Genomic DNA, 14,685 nt, shown 5'->3' with positions numbered 1-14,685 from the left:
AGATGGCGGCTTGCAAGCTTTTAAGACCCCAGATGCCACTCACCAAAGTAGGATGCAGAACATTTTCTTAATAAGCTTTGTTATGCCAATTGACATAGATGTCCCCTGAAAGCATGGTCCCCAGACCCCCCATCCCTGCCACTCTGTCTCTCAAAGTATTTGACTGTATTGAGGAAACTTCTTAGCTTGCAACAATAACCTACTCTTACATTAAATCAACATGACTAAAATCAACTTTATCACAGTCTTTTCAAATTGACTACTCCTCCGCTTATGTCAACAGTATCACTAATCTTAAATCTTCTAGGGTAGAAAACAATTTTAAATTTCTCTACCATGCCCCTGCTGTAGACTAATTTTGTCACAAAGTCCTATTGTTAATTTCTTTGAAATATTCATCAACAACTTTTATTGTCCATCACCACTGCATCTGCCCTGGGGCAGGCTTTCAACCAAATTAATCTCTACTTTATATAGTCAGGAGTCCCTGAGCGGCACTCGAATACTAACCGAAAGGTTGACAGTTTGAACCTACCCAAAGGTGCCTTGGAAGAAAGGCCTGGTAATCTGCTTTTGAAGGGTCACGACTGTGAAAACTCTATGGAGACAGTTCTCTGTAACATGGAATTGACTTAACTGCAACCTACATAGTTTCTTGATATTCAAAGTGTGGGCCAAGGGCCAGGTACATCAATGTCAGTTGCAAGCTTGGTAGAACTAAAGAATCTTGCCTCCATCCCAGACCCAATTCTGAATCAGAATCTGCAGTTTAAGAAGATCCCCAGGTGATGTTCATTAAAATTTGAAAACCCTCATGTGGTTGCCAGTTTAATATTTCCCAAATGCCTAACTTTTTAAAGTTCCTTCAAATTCTGGCCCTATCTATATTGATCACATGAATTAAAGCTCATCTGTAAAATGGGGTATTATGTCAGGAATATTATAAAACTAAAAATGATGTTGTCAAAGATCATTAAGTAACTTGGAAAAACATTTAGGATCATTATTGATTTAAAATGTAGGTTCTAAAGGATACATGGTGCCATGTTTTGAATATATATGTATATAAGAAAGACTGGTGGGATATTAGACAATATTAACAGCGGACATTTCTGGTGCGGTTGTTTTGGATCATTCCCCTCCTCTTGTGACTTATGTCCTAAAATAAACACATATTAGTTCTGCAATAAGAAAAAAAAAATCATTAAAAAAATTATATTCTCTATCCTCTATATCCAAATTTATGTCCCTCTACTTTCATTCACCGTATTGGGAATGGGATGAGATTTTAAATGATACTTGAAGAGAGAGACTATGGTAGTCTCTTCTCATCCTTGCACATTACCAAGGGGGAAAATGTAAATATACAATAAACTGTAACTAGGAGTAGAGGAGGAAGTGAGGGAGTCAAGTTGTGTCTTTGGTCCTGATACCAGTACGATTTTGCCTATATATTTGTTTAGCCTTATGTCAGACTAAAACCAGTTGCCATTGAGTCTTCTTTAACTCTTGGCAACCCCATGTGTGCCAGAACAGAACTGTGCTCTATAGGGTTTTAACGGCTAATTTTTGGGAAGTAGATTGCCAGGTCTTTCTTCTGAGGTGCCTCTGGATAAACTTGATCTGCCAACCTTTTGTTTAGCAGTCAAGTGCATTAACCATTTGTACCACCTAGGGACTAGATAAGCATTGGTGGTTCGGTGGTAGAATTCCAGCCTTCCAAGCCAGAGACCCAGATTCCATTCCCAGCTAATGCACCTCATGTGCGGCCACCATCTGTCTGTCAGTGGAGGCTTGTGTGTTACTATGATGTTGAACAGGTTTCAGTGGAGCTTCCAGGCCAAGACAGACTAGGAAGAAAGGCCTGGTGATCTACTTCTGAAACGCAGGCAATGAAAACCCTATGGATCACAACGGTCCAATCACAACTGATCATGGGGATGGCATAGGTCCGATTTGCAACCAGTCATGGTGAAGGTGCAGGACCGTGTAGCATTTCGTTCCATGGTGCGTGAGGTCACCATGAGTTGGGGCCAACTCTGCAGCAGTTTACAAGAACGACAATGTCAGATTATTAATTTTCTATTGCTGTCTAACAAATTAGCACAGATTTAGCACCTTAAAGCAACACATATACTTATTAATTAATGATTTCTGTGGGCCATGTGGCTTAGCTGGGTCCTCTGCTCACAGGCTGCCATCTGGGTGTTGGCTGGGTGGCATTCTCATCTGGAGGCTCAACTAGAGAAGAATTTGCTTCCAAGCTCATTCAGGTGGTTAGAAAATCATTTCCTTTCAGCTATATGACTGAGGGCCCTGGCTTCTTACTAGCTGTTAGTTGGAGGCTGCCCTCAGGCCTTAGAAGCCACCCGCGATTCCCTGCCACATGGCTCTCTCCCTAGGGAATTCACAATATGGCTGTTTGCTTCTTCAAAACCAGCAGGAGATTCTTTCTTTCTAGTCTGCTAAGACAGTCTTATATAATGTAACCTCATCAAGGGAGTGACATAGCATCACCTTTGCATATTCTTTTGGCTAGAAAACCAAAAAATCCATTGCTGTTGAGTTGATTACAACTCATAGTGACCCTATAGGACAGAGTAGAACTGCCCCATAGGGTTTCCAAGGATTGGCTGGTGGATTTGAACTGCCAACCTTTTGGTTAGCAGCCAAATGCTTAACCACTGTGCTACCAGGGCCCCGAAGCAAGTCATAATCCTGCCCACACTCCAGGGCAGGGATGGGCTATAACACCAGGGGGTGGAGATCATGCGGACCATCTTGGAATTCTGCCTACCACCCAAACCAAAAACAAAACCACGTGAGCAGACTTCAAGAAATAGTCAGAGAAAGAGCAGGAAAGATTGCTGCCTAGTCGCTCCCCCCTCATGCCTTTTCAGGTGGGGGCTGCTCTCCTAGATAACCAACGGGAAGAAGCTCTTCAGCCTCAAGAAAGCAGGTACACCTACAAAAAAGATCCAGCCACACGTACAATAAAATTGCACTGTGTAGGAAAAAAAAGACACAAAACACTCCTTACCACTCCTTTGGAGATTCTGATTCAAAAGTCTGGAGTACAACCTTAGCATTTCTATTTTTTTCAAAGCTGCATAAGCGATTCTGATGAGCTGCTCAGCACTTCCTAACTCTTGGAAGGCCTTTCCCTTTTTATTCACCTATTTAAAACCTACAAAAGCCCTGCTCTCCAACCATCTTCATGTGAAGCCTTCTTGATTGTTCCTGGACACACTAATTTCCCCTACTTAGGAACTTACATATTTGAATATCTATTTATAAATACTCCCAGACAGGTTAATTTCTGAGTTCTCTTTCATATCTTTTGGTTTTATCCTCTCAAAAATTATTCCTTCTCTGCGGGCAGAGTTCTTATCTCATATTAATATTAAGCAGATTGCTGGGTATATCACAGGTATATAATTTAGTTTTGTTAGTTGGTAAAACTAAGAAAATAGACAAAGAGCCAAAACCAAAAACCAAACCCATTGCTGTTGAGTCGATTACGACTCATAGTGACCCTACAGGACAGAGTTGAACTGCCCCATGGAGTTTCCAAGGGGCACCTGGCAAATTCAAACTGTCGACCTTTTAGTTAGCAGCCGTAGCTCTTAACCACTATGCCACCACGGTTTCCGGAGAAAGAGCACAGGTACTTAATTTCTATACTGGTACTTAACTTGGATCCAGAAAACTATCGCTTCAGATGAGACTATTCTAGACAGGTAGTATGGTATAGTGGAGTGTTGTGAAACTTTAGATATTCATGTACAAACTACTTAATTTTTTTGCCATATTTGTGTATTTCTTATACTATCATTTATGTAATTTTTATTTAAATTAGCTCCTTTACTTGGCCTCAACCTAAGCAATAGTATCCATGAAACGATATACTTCATGTGCTAGTCCATATTTTTTACATTTTCGATTTCACCTAGAAAAAATAATATTGAAATAAAGTATTAGCCATGCACCATCACAATCATTACTTGTGCTACCAATAACACTCATACAATTTTCCAGGAATTACTTGAATAGGGCAAAACATTTCTATTTTCAGAATCTGGCTCTACCTCTTTTGAACCTTGACCCTCCAAGTCCCAAGCTGTAGGGTAGTGATAATAATAGTAACAACTAATGTGTATTATTAAGTACCATGTCCCTGGTGAAATTTTAATTTTTAATATGTGTTCATTTATTAAATCCTCAAAACAACTCTATATTACCATCCCCTATTTTTCACAGAAGAAAACGAAGGCACAGAGGAGCTAGGTACCTTGCTCACGGTCACACACCTGGTAAGCAAAGATCAGTCTACTCCAGAGTCCTTTTCCTTAACTATTACTACACAGATTTCCTGGTTTAACCAGGTCTTATGAGGATTAAGGAACTCTGGTGGTGCAGTGGTTAAGTGATACAGCTAGTAACCAAAAGATCAGCAGTTCAAATCCACCAGCTGTTGCTTGGAAACCCTGTGGGACAGTTCTACTCTGTCCTTTAGGGTTACTATGAGTAGGAATCGACTTGACAGCAATGGATTTGTGTTTATGAGGATTAAATGCAAAATAAAACACAACACACACACACACACACACTCGAAGAAAAAATTCAATGCAATTTAATTAACTTTCTAGAAGATATAGTGACATATTTTATTTCATGCTTCCATAGGGATCGCATAATGGTATTCTATTGAAATCTTTGAACTCAGACTGGATAAGTCTAATGCCTTCTCATACAGGCAACTAAGAAAACTTCAGCAACCTTCCAGTGGGGTGAGAGAGCAGAAGTGCATCTGATTTCAGGAATTTTACATTGATCCCTGACACAACAAAGGTGGTTTAAATTGACCTTCCTGAAAGTTTGCAGGTCGTGAAGACCAATTAGTTGTTATGGTGTCAATAAGTGCAAATTGTTGTAGGTTGTTGGTGAATAGGGAAATATCCACTGGGTCAGTGCCCAGGGCAATGAGGTACTAAAGGCACTGCAGGTGGTTTGAAGGCAGACACCTTTAAAAAAACTCCACAACAGTGCTAGGCTTTGGTGTTCCACCCGTAAACCTGATGTGTTTGGGCTGTTTCTTCAGCCTCTGCGTGCAAATCAAGGTGCTGATCTCAGGTTAAACGTCACTGTGTGGTCGAGATTAATTTTATTTTAAGGATTATATTCTTTTTAGACATGATACAGCAACTGACTGTATACAGAACTGTTTATTTTGTGAAACCTTTGATAATCAGTATAATATCAAGATGTGACTAATTAATGATCCTCCTTCATTTAAAGGTAACAGAAAAAGAAAGCAGATAAATAAACGTCTGAAGTGTGGAAACCGGATGTATGATCTTTTTCTTTTTCTTCTTTTTTTAAAAAGCCAATTCAGGACTCAACGTGGACATGGCATTCTGTTACAGTAACAGTTAAAAATAAATAAATAAACTTCTTCAAATTAATGATGCATATACTGTCACAATAAACAGACTTAACTGAGATAATTAAAAGTGTTTTTATTCTGTTAATAAGATGAAGTGTCACAGTTGAGAATGATTACCGTGAATTTCTGCAGATAGCATAGAGTAGAACACCTTGTCTTTGTAAAAACATAACTATATCTAACAATTGCAACATGTTTTATTCATGTGGTGTTTATGTCTGGATATGTCCAAGCTATTTGCTAGGTGAACAGTCACACTTGATAGATGCAGGAGGGAATTTCTCGGTACAATGAACAAAAAGAGCTATTTTGTTCTTGTGCTTCAACCTCAGACCAAGGGGGGAGAAAAAACTGTCGTAAAAATATGGTCACCTTTCTGCCTTTAAAACTGTGCTGGTGCCTGGGGAAGGACTCTCAGAATGTAAAAAAAAAAAAAAAAAAAAATGGTGACATTACGTGAGAAACTTTCTGTTCTTCTCCCTGTAATAGTCAATCTTGTTTAGACAGTAGCCTCTGAGTGGACTGGGAACAGTGTATTATGAGTGATGGCAAGGGATTTAGGGGCAACAAATCCACAAAACTATTATATGGTGACCAAGAACTGATTTTTCCCACTAAAATGTTACTATTTAAGCTTTGTTTCCTGATGCTTTGATATGGTCAAATGTCTATGTCAAGTGCCATAATCCAAACTACCTACAGTAAAGATAAATCACTTAATATACCTTTTAATGATCTTTTACTCTCCCTGTCTTCCTGAGGCTGCAAAGACAATATATACTCCTTTTAACTGGAAGGCGGAAAAAAGGCAACATAGCCTTTAACAATAAAGCTTTTTGTTATGTAGCTGTAAAAATCCAGTAATTGAAAATAAAAGAGGCCTTTAACCCACGGGAAGGTCCACACCAACCAAGGTTATGCCCTAGGGTGTTGTGCCTTCCACATTTCAAGGGTAACATTAGGTCACCCGCACAAATAAGAGTGCGTGGAATTTTTTTGTTCTTCATTTTAGTTCCAATGACCCTGGCAAAGGGCTACTTACTGAAGTGTGTTTGTTTGCGGAGGTGACTCTAGGGGGAATATTTTACATTATGCTATAGGAATTATCGCTGCAATGGAAAAATGCCACTTAAAGCAACATTGACATAACATCAGAGCTCAGCTACCTTCCTGGTGCAACTAAGAAGCCATGTTTGTTCTCAAAAGGAAAAGGATCTTTGTATGGATTATGTGTGCCCTACATCAATGACATAAACGTAAATTCATGATTGTATACATCCCAGATGTAGTGTAAGAAATCCAAAGAAAAGTGGGAAATGGAAAACTAAAACCATTACTAAAAGCAAGGAAAGAAAGCTGCTCTGCTGGCAATTTGGGAAATGTGCGCTAGATAACCCCAGCAGAGAATGTGTGTGAGCGCCGTTGTCTGCTCTTTCCAAGAGTCACGTAAAGCTTATGTTTCATGAACTTGCCCATGGAATTGAGTGCCTAACCTCTTTGAAAATCAGAATTGGTTACTAATGTGCAGCCTCAGATGGAAGGAGAAAGGGCTTGCAGTTTTGAAGACTTGGAATTAATAGTTTTGTAAAATACAGCATGTAAGGCAAATTGGCCTTAAACCCAAAACCAAACCACACCCACTGCCGTCAAGTCAATTCCGACTTACAGCAACTCTATAGGACAGAGTAGAAGTGCCCCATAGGGTTTTCAAGCCTGTACATCTTTGCAGAAGTAGACTGCCACATCTTTCACCTGTGGAGTGGTGGATTCGAACCGCTGACCTTTTTTTGGTTAGCAGCTGAGCATTTTAACCACTTCACCACCAAGGCTCCTAAATTGGCCTTAAAGAGTCAATAACTAGAAAAATACAATTTCTCTGATAACACTTTTACCTTCACAGAGCTGAAGGCGAAGGGGCAGGGCCTGAAAAGAGAAACTGAGCCCAAATAGGAAATCAGTGCTGAGAAATGGCCAGATTTTGCAAAATTACAAATATGGTAGATGGGCCCAGATGATTAAGTCTGTCTCTCATTTAGGACAACTGTGTCAGCCACCTTGGGTCTTGTGCTTGATGCGTGGTGCAGGGGTGAGGGGTAAGCGTTGTGCCTTATTCATCTTTTCTTGGCACCATTAAAATTCAGTTTTCAAAAGTTTCTGTCAAGAAGCCTGTGAGAAATGTCAACAGTGTGGCTTGTTTTCACGTTTGTTGATTGGTGTGGGCCCTGTACTGGCTGACGCTTCTAGGGATGACCCTGTGGGCGACTGTAAGACCTTGGCATTGGGAGGAAGTGGGGAAGGATGAGATATATTTGTGCAGTGGGATAAGGTGTGGTATGGTGGAATGACTGGTATATACAATACAAAGCTCTCACTGCTTTGAAATTCCCAACTTAATTAGGTTAAGGCATATCTAGAACAGAACCACTCTGAGATGCCAATTTTGGGAAAAAAAGTTAAGTATAAAAAAACATGTCTTGGATTACTTCCTCTAACATTCCTCCCAACTGGATTTTAGCTTCATTTTTTCGTTATTTTGTGGTCCCTAGAGCAGTACCTGCAGCCCTGGTGGTGCAGTGTTTAAGAGCTTGGCAGCTAACCAAAAGGTCAGCAGTTCAAATCCACCAGTGGCTCCTTGAAAACCCTGTGGGGCAGTTCTACTCTGTCCAACAGGGTCACTATGAGTTGGAATTGATTTGATGGCAATGGGTTTAGAGTAGTATCTAATACTTTTGAGGAGGGCCTCAAAAAATGTTTGCTGAAGGGATAAATAAAGAGGCAAAATCTAAGAACCAAGATAAGAGCGGTCTGTAGTGATTTTGCTTGCATTTACTGCTTTTTGGTTTACTGATACCCAGTTTTAACATCGCCTCGTGTAGCATTGACAGCCTCTCCCCTTTCCCTGCACATGCCATTCCAATATGCCAATGAACCTTGGCTTTGACTTCTGTAGAATTGGAATCTAGGGGTAGAACTGAGGTGAGCGGAGAGATGGAGAAGCAAAGCCGGAATGCTTAAGAGGATGACTGTGACTAATGAATGCCTTTCCAGATTTTCATGAGGAATCTCTGGATCACTGGGGAGAGACTGGCTTCCCTACAGGAAAAAAGAAACTATTTGATCCCATGAGGTCTGGCTTCAGTATTCTCCCCCACTCCTCACCCCTTAACACATATACACACACTCCAAATTACTATATAGAATGTGCTAAATATAAATGCAAGGAGCCCTGGTGGCGCAATGGTTAAGCCTCAGCTGCTAGCCAACAGGTGGGCGATTCGAACCCACCCAGGGGCTCCGTTGTAGAAAAGACCCTGCAAACTGCTCCCTAAAGATTACAGCCAAGAAAACCCTATGGGACAGTTCTGCTCGGTCCTCTAGAGCCACTATGAGTCGGAATTGACTTGAGAGCACACAACAACATATACAAATGCCATAGAATGAAGAGATTGATTGGCTCTATTCATTAGGACATCTGTATTGAAGAGCACATTGAGCAACAACAATGAACAACAGCTCGTGGATTTGCATGTTACCTCTCGAGTAACATCATTTTTGAATGCTACAGGCATATCTTTGTGAGGGATTAAATGAAAGGGCAAGGCTCACAGGACCAAGCTAGAGGGCCCCTGGTCTTGCCTAGTTGAAGAGAAAATATTTCCTTGTCTATTTATCTTGTTCACAGTTATGGACTAGAGTGTACTAAGGAAGTTTCAAGGAGTTTAGAGGTATTCGGTCAATAACAATCAGCATATTGAGCTAGGTGGAAGTGTTCAGGGAGGGAAGTGCCAGAGGCAGTGACGGGTCTGGTTTTATTTAGCGCATTTAATAATGATCTGGAAGAGGGGGAAAACACATTAAAATCACAGATTATACTAAACTGACAGGTGGTGTAAACACAAATGAGGGCAAACAAAAGGATATAAAGAATTTAGAGCAGAAATGAGATTCTGTCAGAAAAAAAATACACTCTCACATCTGTGCAAAGTATCTGAAAGCAGGAATGGAAATTGTTTTAAAAGTCATTTAGCTCAGAAAATGTTCATAGGCATTGCTCACATTCATAAGTGCTAACCCCTCCCCACTCCTAGCTATTTTTATTCCATTGGATCACACTGTTTATTCTCATCTTTTTAAAAACACAAATCTGATCATGTTACTCCTCTACTGAAAATCTTTGAAAGGTTTTATATTTCCTGTAAGACTTAGTCTAAGCTCCTTAGCCCTATATGATGCCCTTCCTTCCCTATTTTTCTCCATCTTCCCATCTCCCTGCTCTGCACTACTCCTTGCGTCTCTGCTGTATTATTCCTAGCTCACTGATTGCATCCCACCTTATTATTATCTGCTCAGAACACGATTCCGTTGTCTTTTCTGTGTTATCACCATATGACCTTCATGATTCAGTTCTGGCAATGCCTCCTCCAGGAAGCTTTTGTGCACAGAAACTGTCCCCGTGCCTTAGTTGGGATTACAGCCTTCCTTTGCACTGCCATCACACCCATTGCCCGATTACAACATGACACATTTACAATGAGAATGGTTGTGTTTACTGAACATATAATGGTGTTTTAGACTCTGTGCTATGTATACTACACACATTATCTTTGTAAGCATCACAACAACTTTAGGAGGCAAGTATAGAGTATAACTATCTCAGCTCTCTAGATAAGGAAATTTCATGTTAGGTTAAGTGACTTGGCCAAGATTGCACAGCTGGTAAGTGGCAGAGCTGGCATTCAAGCTGCTTCAAAAGTCTATATTTTTAAACATTATCCTATTATAATACTTTGTTTCCTCATCTGTCTCCCCTCTTTGAGGACAGGGACCATTTCACGATCATCTAGCTTCTACAGTACTTTGCATGATATACACAGCTTAATAATAATAACAGGGACAATTAATATTTAACGAGTGCTAATTATGTGCTAGGTGTTTTGCATATATTTTTGTATGCATTACAAAAAACATTGCAGAATAGATAAAATAATTTTATATTGGGGAACATGAGCCTTAGAAGGTTAAGCAACATTTTCAAGTTAGATAGATCTATCTCCAAAGCTTTCAATCTTTCACACACCATTTTGCAACCTCATGTAACAGAAAAATAGGCATAAAATATCCCTAGGGCTCCATAACAAACAGTTGCCAGTGGACCCATACCTATCCACAACAAACAATTGCCAATGAAACCCAACTTAAACACAAGGGAGAGACCAAGTATATGCACATGTGTAGGCTCTCTGTCTAATTGTGGTAGGCTTGGAGATCTGTCACTCCTGAGCTCATTCTGAAGCACTTTAAGCTTTAGTCCTACGCGTAATCGCTTATTTTTGTGTTTAAATTGAATATAGGGATCCATGTGCTATTCTTGGCACTAAATGGCCTTCGCTTTTACTGTTGTTTCCTATCAAGGCTTTCTTATTTAGACACAGGCATGGGATGGTGCCCATGAGAAAGAATAGAAGGCATGTTGGTATAAATTGCAAAAGGAGTCTCTCAATCCAGTTGTGCTGCTGTATTACTTCTGTGCATCTCAGTGTTCTCACCTACAGACTGGCTTCTAAGTGGGCTGTGTGGGCCAGTTCATCACGATCACCGGGGAAGTATTTGATAAATGCTTTTCTATGGGCCCATCCCCAAAGATTCTGATTCTGTAGGGCACAGCCTAGGAAGTGGTGTTTTTTGAAAGCTCCCCAGGTGATTTTGCTGTAGTGAACTTTGGGTACCGCTGGACTAAATGAGTTTTAGTTAAGAAGTAATAGGCTTATTACCCAGGCTCACTTCTTAGATGCTAGGGAGTATATATTTTTGGGAAACTTGGTAATTTATACATTTGGAAGGTCTGTAAAAATGACAACCCTGCATAGAGTTCAATACATGGGTTTCATATTTATTACATTCACACATGAGGCCTGCGTTTTTACGAATTTTTTAAAATCATAATAAATGTAACATCTAACATTTTTTTAACAATTTTACTGAGTATAAGAACTTTTAAGGAGCCCTGGTGGTGCAATGGTTAGAACTTGGCTGCTAACCAAAAGGTTGGCAGTTCGAATCCACCGGCCACTCCTTGGAAACTCTGTGGGGCAGTTCTACTCTGTTCTATAGGGTCGCTATGAGTCTGATACGACTTGATGGCAACAGGCTTGGTTTGGAACTTTATTTAATGTTCACTTCATAGGTGTCATTACCTCCCTTTTACAAAAAAGAGGACTGAGGCTTCCACACTTGTGCAAGGTTATAGTGCTAATCAGGAGCATAGCCAGAATTTGATTCTTTATCTTCTAATTCCAAGGCTGTGATGTCTTCTGGTCCTCAATAACTGCCTCGCAGCCTACGACTGTTAGAATAGGGCTTCCAGACACTAACATGAAGAATTACATTTCATTTTTCACAAAGCTTTTAGATTCCCAAGAAAAGAAAGATAGGACTTCTTATTTAAAACCTCTGAAAGGAATCAATAGCATAATGCTGCTGATGGCTTTACTGTGCTTCTAGCAATTTCCATGAACCTTGAAAAATTTTCAGTCTGCCTCCTAATTGGCTCTACTTCCAAATACATCACTAAATTTCCCATTTCTCTCGACCTTTCTCTTTCCACCTTAAATTAGTCCAACATAATCCTTTTTATAGGAGTCCCTGAGTGGTGCAAATGGTTAATGCACTTGATGGCTAACTGCAAGGTTGGACATTCAGTGCCCTGGAGACCTACTTCCAAAAAATGAGTTATGGAAAACCCTACGGAGAATAGTTCTACTCTGACACATATGGGGTTGTCATGAATTGGAGTCAACTCGAAAGCAGGTGCTGGTGATAGAATCTCTTTTATGAACTGCAACTGATTCCTAAATGGTCTCACAGATTCCTCTCTTGCCTTCCTGCAATCCATTCTCCTCCCACAGCAGGGAGACCTCTTTTAAAATGTAAATCTGATGTCACCACCCTACTTAAAACTCTGCAAAAAATTCTCATTTCATTTGGAATAAAATCCAAACTCCTTAATATGGCCAACATGCCACCTGTGAGCTTTCCTCTCATTCTGGTGGTATCTCACTGCACTGGCCGCACTGGATGTTGTGGATTGAATTGTGTCCCCCACAAAAGATATGTTGAAGTCCTGACTCCTGCTAACAGTGAATGTGTCCTTGTTTGGAATAGTGTCTTTGAAAATATTATCAGGTAACATGAGGTCATATTGGAGTATGGTGGGTCCTAATACCACCTGAATGGTATCTTAAGAAAGAGCAGAACAAAGGAGAGTTAGAAGAAGAATATTTATGTGACTACAAGACAGATAGTCAGAAACAAAGAAGAAGGATAGGGAGTTGGAAAATATAGGCCTTGGTGATAGAAATGATGGTGGAGATTGCATGGTAGAATTTTGCAAGACCAGTGACTTCTTCATTGCAAATACCTTTTTTCACCAATATAAACAGTGACTAAACACATGAACCTCACCAGATGGAATACACAGGAATCAAATCGACTACATCTGTGGAAAGGGATGATGGAAAAGCTCAATATCATCTGTCAGAACAAGGCCGGGGGCTGACTGAGGAACAGACCATCAATTGCTCATAAGCAAGTTCAAGTGGAAACTGAAGAAAATTAGAACAAGTCCACGAGAGCCAAAGTATGACCTTAAATATATCCCACCTGAATTTAGAGACCATCTCAGGAATAGATTTGACGCGTTGAACACTAACAACCGAAGACCAGATGAGTTGTGGAATGACATCAAGGACATCATACATGAAGAAAGCAAGAGGTCCTTAAAAGGACAGGAAAGAAAGAAAAGACTGAAATGGATGTCAGAGGAGACTCTGAAACTTGCTCTTGAACGTTGAGTAGCTAGAGCAAAAGGAAGAAATGATGAAGTAAAAGAACTGAACAGAAGATTTCAAAAGGTGGCTTGAGAAGACAAAGTAAAGTATTATGACATGTGCAAAGAGCTGGAGACAGAAAACCAAAAGGGAAGAACACGCTCAGCATTCCTCAAGCCGAAAGAACTGAATTAAAAATTCAAGCCTCGAGTTGTAATAGTCAAGGATTCTATGGGGAAAATATTAAATGATGCAGGAAGCATCAAAAGAAGATGGAAGGAATACAGAGTCATTATACCAAAAAGAACCGGTCGACGTTCAACCATTTCAAGAGGTAACATGTGATCAGGAACTGATGGTACTGAAGGAAGACGTCCAAGCTGCACTGAAGGCATTGGTGAAAAACAAGGCTCCAGGAACTGATGGAATTTCAATTGAGATGTTTCAACAAACTGTTGAAGCACCGGAAGTGCTCACTTGTCTATGCCAAGAAATTTGGAAGACAGCTACCTGGCCAACTGACTGGAAGAGATCCATATTTATGCCTATTCCCAAGAAAGGTGATTCAACTGAATGTGGAAAATATCGAACAATATCATTAATATCAAACACAAGTAAAATTTTGCTGAAGATCATTCAAAAGTGGCTGCAGCAGTGTATCGACAGGGAACTGCCAGAAATTCAGGCCGGATTCAGAAGAGGACATGGAACCAGGGATATCATTGCTGATGTCAGATGGATCCTGGTTGAAAGCAGAGAATCCCAGAAAGATGTTTACCTGTGTTTTATTCACTATGCAAAGGCATTCGATTGTATGGATCATAGGAAATTATGGATAACATTGAGAAGAATGGGAATTCCAGAACACCTAATTGTGCTAAAGAGGAACCTTGTACACAGATCAAGAGGCAGTTGTTCAGACAGAACAAGGGGATATTGCATGGTTTAAAGTCAGGAAAGGTATGTGTCAGGGTTGCATCTCTTCGCCATATCTATTCAATCTGTATGCTGAGCAAATAATCTGAGAAGGTGGACTATATGAAGAAGAAAGGGGCATCAGGATTGGAGGAAGACTCATTAACAACCTGCAATATGCAGATGACACAACCTTGCTTGCTGAAAGTGAAGAGGACTTGAAGCACTTACTGGTGAAGATCAAAGACCACAGCCTTCAGTATGGATTACACCTCAACATAAAGAAAACTAAAATCCTCGCAACTGGACCAATAAGCAATATCATGATAAATGGAGAAAAGATTGAAGTTGTCAAGGATTTCATTTTACTTGGATACACAATCAACACCCATGGAAGCAGCAGTCAAGAAATCAAAAGACGCATTGCACTGGGCAAATCTGCTGCAAAAGACCTCTTTAAAGTGTTGAAAAGCAAAGATGTCACCTTGAAGACTAAGG

The sequence above is a fragment of the Trichechus manatus genome, unplaced genomic scaffold (assembly GCF_000243295.1).
Source record: "Trichechus manatus latirostris isolate Lorelei unplaced genomic scaffold, TriManLat1.0 scaffold00003, whole genome shotgun sequence".
Taxonomy (NCBI): Eukaryota; Metazoa; Chordata; class Mammalia; order Sirenia; family Trichechidae; genus Trichechus; species Trichechus manatus.
This window is presented reverse-complemented; position numbering follows the sequence as displayed.